The sequence below is a fragment of the Saimiri boliviensis genome, chromosome 5 (genome assembly GCF_048565385.1).
Source record: "Saimiri boliviensis isolate mSaiBol1 chromosome 5, mSaiBol1.pri, whole genome shotgun sequence".
Classification (NCBI taxonomy): Eukaryota; Metazoa; Chordata; class Mammalia; order Primates; family Cebidae; genus Saimiri; species Saimiri boliviensis.
In genome coordinates this window covers 83025058-83032576 of record NC_133453.1, presented here as the reverse complement: position 1 = coordinate 83032576, position 7519 = coordinate 83025058, and the positions used below count along the sequence as shown (strand labels likewise).

The window sequence follows — 7519 nt, the reverse complement described above, 5'->3', positions numbered from 1 at the left end:
AGCCTCCTGAGTAGCTCGGATTACAGGCATGCACCACGATGCCCAGCTAATTTTTTGTATTTTTAGTAGAGACGGGGTTTCACCATGTTGACCAGGATGGTCTCGATCTCTTGACCTCGTGATCCACCCGCCTCGGCCTCCCAAAGTGCTGGGATTACAGGCTTGAGCCACCGTGCCCAGCTAGAACTGGATTTTAAATATTCCATAATTTTCGATATTTGCTGTATTAGGCCATTCTTGCATTGCTATAAAGAAATACCCAAAGGCTGGGCTCAGTGGCTCATGCCTGTAATCCCAGCACTTTGGGAGACCGAGGCAGGTGGATCACAAGGTCAGGAGTTTGAGACCAGCCTGACCCACATAGTGAAACCCTGCCTCTACTAGACATACAAAAATTAGCCACACATGGTGGCACACACGTGTAATCCCAGCTACTCAGGAGGCTGAGGTGGGAAAGTCACTTGAACCCCGGGGGAGAGAGGTTGCAGTAAGCCAAGATGGCGCCACTACACTCCAGCCTGGGAGACAGAGTGAGACTCTGTCTCAAACCAACAGCAACAACAACAAAAAGAAATATCCAAGACAGTAATTTTTTTTTTTTTTTTTTTTTTTTTTTTTTGAGACGGATTCTTGCTCTGTTGCCCAGGCTGGAGTGCAGTGGCACCACCTCCACTCACTGCAATTTCCATCTCCTGCACTCAAGTGATTCTCCTGCCTCAGCCCCCTGAATAGCTGGGATTACAGGCATGTACCAACACACCGGGATAATTTTTGTATTGTTAGTGGGGATAGGGTTTTACCATGTTGGCCAGGCTAGTCTCAAACTCCTGACCTCAGGTGTTCCACTTGCCTCAGCCTCCCAGAGTGCTGGGATTGCAGGCATGAGCCACCGTGCCTAGCCAGAGATGGTAATTTTTTTTTTTTTTTTTTTTTTGAGACAGAGTCTCCCTCTGTCTCCAGGCTGGAGTGCAGTGGCGTGATCTCAGCTCACTGCAACCTCCTACTTCCTGATTCAAATGATTCTCCCACCTCAGCCTCCCCAGTAGCTGGGATTACAGGTATGTACCACCACTCCCAGCTAATTTGCATATTTTTAGTAGAGATGGGGTTTCACCATGTTGGCCAGGATGGTCTTGATCTCCTGACCTTGTGATCTACCTGCCTCAGCGGTAATCCCAGAGTGCTGGGATTACAGGCATGAGCCACCACGCCTGGCTGGGAGACAGTAATTTTTAAAGAAAAGAGGTTTGATTGGCTCACAGTTAGGCAGGCTATACAAGAATTATGATGCTAGCAGCTGTTCAGTGTCTGGGGTTGGGACTCAGGAAACTAACATTTATGGTGAAAGGCAAAGCAGGAGCAGGCATTTCACACAGTCAGAGTAGCAAAAAGAGACTGCAGAAAGGTGCCACACACTTTTAAACAAACGGATCTCGCAAGAACTCACTCACTATTGTGTGAGGACAGTACCAAGAGGATGGTACTAAACCGTTCATGAGAAACCTCCCAGAAGGCCCCGCTCCAGCACTGGGGATTACAACTGGACATGAGATTTGGGTGAGGACACAGATCCAAACCATATCATTTGGTCATTGTCTTTACATATTTGAGCAGAGCTGGATCAAGTTTTCCTGAAAAAGCCCCCAGTCCCAAAGTGCACCTCCTGTATCACCTCTCTCATCAGCCATGGTGGCTGAAAAAACCCACTAAGTCAGAGCCTTTTTGGTTAAGGTAGGCCAGTAAAACAATTTCACATCCTCTGTTGGCTTTAGAGCTCTAAATCAACTTTACATCTTCTGTTGGTTTTAGAAATCAGCCTCATTTACTTTATCAGATGCACCTACATAGCCCTGGACTTGTGAAATGGGAGGAGTGAGCATTTAAAAGAGATCTTTTTTGGGCTCTGAAATTTCAGAATTGCCTGAGAAAAAAAGTCCCCAAAACAGAAGGCCTCAGGTGATGGAGAAATAAGCTATACCATGAGGAAGAGGATCCCCCCAAAAATGACAAAGTTGACATCACCAGAGGCCAAGCATACTTTTCTCACAGTTAACCAGGGTAGTATAGTTTTAATTTGCATTTGGTGGAAATGGCTGTGTCCCCATTTGCCGATTCAGAATCAATTGAAGATGTCCATGTTCTAGTGCCTGAGGATGGAATGCAGGGGGTGATTTGGAAATGTTCACGCTTGGCAGAGCAGAGCTCTTCAATAACTGTCCTCTTGGACATTCTGTATTGTAGTTGAATTAGATCAGCCTGTGTCCTGTTCTAGTTTAAACCGAAATTCAATTATGAGCCATTATTTGTTTAAATTACTGTAAGCAAACACAATATTTTATTTATTTTTAATTCAGAAGTTGATTGTGAAACTTGAGGTTTACTCAGAATGATGTTGAAACCTCTGTTTTCTGTTCTGGCTCGGGTTGCTGACCAAATGGTCATTTGTCCGGAGTGATGGTGACCCAGCTCCCTCCACACCAGACTCCCCCCTGCTCCCGTCGGAGTGTCTGAGGCTTCCATCACTCAGCCTGGAGTGGTATTAGCTTAAACTGCACTGGAAAAGTCAAACACACCTCATCTCACTATACTGCAAGTCAGCACATCGATTTACCTAGCAATCAGCCAACTGGAGAGGCAATTTCAGAGGGAACAGGACTCGGGGTAGTCTTTTAATTTGGAGCTTGGGTACCATTAGTGGTTAGAGAGGGTTCAGAGGATAGCAAAGGAGATGTTCAATGACTTACATTATTATCACCACTTACTAATCCCCAAGACTGGCCCAGGGTGTAAATATCAAAAGAAGAAAAAAAAAATTTACCTGGAGCAAGTCCTCTGCCCCGATCTTATCATCATTTACGTATGATTAAGCTACAGGGAGAGCGGTAATGTCACATTCTTTCTTTCAGTTTGAGCTCCCACGAAAATGAAGTGCAAACTGTAAATTATTTTTATCTGCATGGGGTCATCTGGCTGTAACCCCTACATAAGCCAGGTATGAGGATTTGGCGTGAACACGTGGTCTTCCTGAGAGGTGCATTTATTTTCGGGGGTGAAGGGTGTTCAGGTAAATCCATAAAGTTTTCGTGTGCGAAGAGGTCTCCACTTTTCTGCTCCAGGAACCAGTCTCCTGGGCACCAGAGGTGAGGCTCGCGGCGAGGCCCGGGCGCTGGGACCGGGCTCGAGGTCTGGACCGGGGTTCGATCCGCAGCAAAGCCGGAGGCCGGACCCACCGCGGCCTTCTGGATCTCCGGCGCCTGCGCGGTAAGCCTGGGGCGATGTCAGCTCGGGCAGGCAGTGGGCACCTGGGACTCCCGACTGCTCTGGCCGCGCAGGGCACGGGATCCCTCTTCGACCCCAGGTTCTGGTCACCTGGCAGAAGTGCTCAGGAGTGAGGCCTCATTGGTCCCCACTGAGCGTTTCGTTGCCAGCTTGTTGCGCGAGGACTGAATGCACCATGGAAACAACCTAGGGTGGGTATGGGAAAGAAAGAAACATACTTCAGAAGCACTCACCAATATAAATTCTGAAAAATAAAAATCTTAATACAAAAATTTAGCACTGGACAGACCGAATGAATACAGATACCAGGAAAGGACCTTTCGGCTGGGGGATGTAGCTCAGTGGTAGAGCGCGCGCTTCGCATGTGTGAGGTCCCGGGTTCAATCCCCGGCATCTCCAAAGCAGCCGCCTTTTAATTTTTCCTTTTGGAACATTTACGTTATTACCTGTATATAGTTTGTTCACATCTAGGCCGCCCGAAAATAACAGAAAAGGAAAGCTAAAAAAAAAAAAATCAGTGAAGCTCAGTAAAACAACCTTTTCAATTGCTTGAAGTAAAAGTGAAATAGTGAATTCGCTTTGGCTAGCATTTCTTTATTTGCATGAGGCCAGCGTTTAAAGCCTGTTACTGAACTTTGGGGCTCCTGTGACAACCACATAGAAAAAGAGGATTAAACACTGCATTGGCCGGGAATCGAACCCGGGCCTCCCGCGTGGCAGGCGAGAATTCTACCACTGAACCACCAATGCTCATGGAGAGCTAACCGCTCTATTGCTTACTAAAAGAAATTTACGGCCTGGTAATGATTGTATTCTAGTAACAATTATGTATGTGTGTATTCAAAACTAGAGAAAACAAACTTTTAATCACATAATTATAAAATATTGGGAAAACATTAACATTTACGAAAAAATTTATTACAACTTCTGTAGAACTTTATGAGATTCTTTCTTCCAAAACTCTCTGCGGTGAAGGAGGCAAAAGAAGATTTTGTTATTTCTGCACAGAATTACACAAACACCTAGCCTATCTTCAGACACTTAGATAATTTATAACAACTCTCCCCCAACCCCCTGCCGTGTTTTTCTTTTATTATTTTACCTATTCAGACAAAATACATCCTGGAGATTCGTTAGAAATTGGGAATAGAGGCAAAGAAACAGGGAACAGAAATTTGAAGACTGACCTAAATTTATAATTTGGAAATTGGTAAATTGGAGCTATGTGATTTGCATAGGAAACCTGAAATATTGGTGACTCTAGCCAAGTTACCTGAATTCTCTAAGCTGCCCCTTCTTTCATTTGGGAACTTCCTTTTAACTCTTAATAGTATGAGTCTGATCCTTTACCCTTAGTTTCCAAGGAAAGTGAAATTGTGAATGATACAACAAAAGATACAGGAAGGGGAAAAACTAAAGTGAAAGAAATGCATTTATGGAAATGACTCTAAATACAATATAGAAGGCTGTGGATGTAGGCAACATTTGCTTTTTATCTCTGGAAGGGAAATTTCTAACAATTTCCTGAATCTTTGGTCAAGAAGATTTTGGGGAAAAGTTATGAGAAAATAATAGCTAGCACATACCAGTAACTATGCGCCAGGCTATGTAAGTACACTACACATGGACTTCAATCCCATGAGGCAGGAAACTGAGGCTCTAGAGACAAGATTGGTACACACAGTGTTATGTTCAGTGTAGGAGTGCTTAGGCCTGCCCTGTTCAGCATACAACCAAATAGGTCACTGTATATTGAAACTCAAAATGCTGCGTGTAGTTTTGGACATTAGACGTTAAGAATAATAGAATGGAGTTCGAGAAAGATCATAAAAGGCTACTGAAATAATATAATGACCTCTCCATAAAGATTTATCTTTAAGGGCCAGGAGCCGTGGCTCATGCCTGTAATCGTAGCACTTTGGGAGGCAGAGGCAGGCGGATTGTCTGAGGTCAGGAGTTCAACACCACCCTGGCCAACATGGTGAAACCCTTCTCTACTAAAAATACAAAAATTAGCCGAGCGTGGTGGTACACGCCTATAATCCCAGCTACTTGGGAGGCTATGGCAGAAGAATTGCTTGAGCCCTGGAGTTGGAGGTTGCAGTGAGCTGAGATCACGCCACTGTACTTCAGCCTGGCTGACAGGGCGAGACTCTGTCTCAAAATAAATAAATAAATAAAAAGATTTATCTTTAAGGACTTTTTAGTTTGTGGATGAAGAGCAGAATCAGAAGACAAATACAGAGTTATAAAGACATAAAAGATATGAAGGGATTCGGGTATCAGAGAATCTGACTATAATCCTAAATAACCTATGGAAGAACGAGGTCAGTTCATTTTACGTCTAACTTTATTCTTTAAAATGAAAGAAATGAGGTTTTAAAATCTCATTCTGGGCCGGGCGTGGTGGCTCAAGCCTGTAATCCCAGCACTTTGGGAGGCCGAGGCGGGTGGATCACGAGGTCAAGAGATCGAGGCCAGCCTGGTCAACATGGTGAAACCCCGTCTCTACTAAAAATACAAAACATTAGCTGGGCATGGTGGTGCGTGCCTGTAATCCCAGCTACTCAGGAGGCTGAGGCAGGAGAATTGCCTGAACCCAGGAGGCGGAGGTTGCGGTGAGCCGAGTCGCGCCATTGCACTCCAGCCTGGGTAACAAGAGCGAAACTCCATCTCAAATAATAATAATAATAATACCAAAAAATTAGACGGGCGTGATGTCACGCACCTGTGGTCCCAGCTACTCGGGAGGCTGAGGTGGAAGAATTGCTTGAACCCGGGAGGCGGAGGTTGCAGTGAGCCGAGATTGCGCCACTACGCTCTAGCCTGGAGATTGAGCAAGATTCCATCTCAAAAACAACAACAATAACAAACCCATTCTGAAGTGATCTAGCTTTTCAGAGGGCCATTGGCTGGTGAGGCCTCACTTTCATGGCAGGGACTACAGGTGTGCACCACCACACCCAGCTAGTTTTTAATTTTTTTTTTATTTTTTGGTGAGAAGGGAGAGGTGTCTCGCTGTGCCAGCCAGGCTGGCCTCGAACTCGAACTCAAGCAATCTTCCCTGCTTGGTCTCTCAAAGTGTTGGGATTACAGGCGTGAGTCACTGTGCCAGGCCCCTGAGATTCTCTAAAGATTGCTTTTTATTTTGAGTCCTAACTTCAGAAATCTAAATAAACTTATATTATTTAGTTCAGGACTTCTCAAAGTTTTTATTTTGAACTTGTAACCAAATAAAAAAAGGGAAATAAATAGTTTAAAACTAGCTGGTGGAACTGAGGGAGAAGGGCAATAAAAGTGAGGCCTTGCCAGCCAATGGTGAAGTTCAAGTGGGAGGCTGAAGTCCAAGCTTCAGGGAGCCAAGAGTGTGCCACTGCACACCAGCTTGGGCCTCAGAGTGAGATCCTGTCTCAAAACAAAACAAAAGAAAAAACACCAGCTGGGCTCAGTGGCTCACACCTGTAATCCCAGTGTTTTGGGAGGCTGAGGTGGGCGGATCATGAGGTCAGGTGTTCGAGACCAACCTGGCCAACATGGTGAAACCCCATCTCTACTAAAAATACAAAAAATTAGTGGGCCATGGTGGCAAGTGCCTGTAATCCCTGCTACTCGGGAGGCTGAGGAAGGAGAATTGCTTAAACCCAGGGGGCAGAGGTTGCAATGAGTGGAGACTGCACCGTTGCTCTCCAGCCTAGGCAACATAGAGAGACTTTGTCTCAAAAAAAAAAAAAAAAAAACTCAGAACAGTACAGTCTTATGTAAAACATTACTAGTGGCCTAATCAAAGGCCTCTATTTTTATATTTTTCTTGCTAAAAGCCCATTCTACTTTACCTCGCTCAAGGGACAAATGTGGTGTACTGAGTCAATTATCTCATTTTTCTTTCCAAATTGATCTGAGGTGTGCTTTTCACTGAATCCCTGCCAATGAGGGCAAGAATAGTTAGCTAGGAGTTTCTGGGAAAGACGATATGGAAGATCTCTCTTACCCTTTCTTTTCTCCTTGTATAAGGAGACAGAGGATGATCCAGCAGGAAAATAGAAAAAGGCTCTACACCGTCCTGAAATTTTTTTCATGCAGACTTTTGGTTAGGTAAACTGAAGATCTTTATTGTTTAAGTATCTTTGAGTTCAGCATTTTGTTACATGTAGACAAAAGCATTCAAGGTGTGTGTGTGCGCGCGCACGTGCCTGCACACATGTGCATTCAGCAGTCCACCCAACTCCTTCTGGCACAAGAA

The 7519-nt window shown here is 44.8% G+C and overlaps 2 non-coding genes across 2 annotated transcripts; one reads left to right on the top strand and one right to left on the bottom strand.

Annotated features, from left to right (window-relative positions):
* The first annotated feature begins 3606 nt into the window (after positions 1–3606).
* TRNAA-CGC (transfer RNA alanine (anticodon CGC)) lies at positions 3607–3678 on the top strand. Its single transcript has one exon. It is a non-coding gene; the product is annotated as a tRNA-Ala (tRNA).
* A 280-nt stretch (positions 3679–3958) lies between these two features.
* Positions 3959–4029, bottom strand: TRNAG-GCC (transfer RNA glycine (anticodon GCC)). Its single transcript has one exon. It is a non-coding gene; the product is annotated as a tRNA-Gly (tRNA).
* Between the last annotated feature and the right edge of the window lie 3490 nt (positions 4030–7519).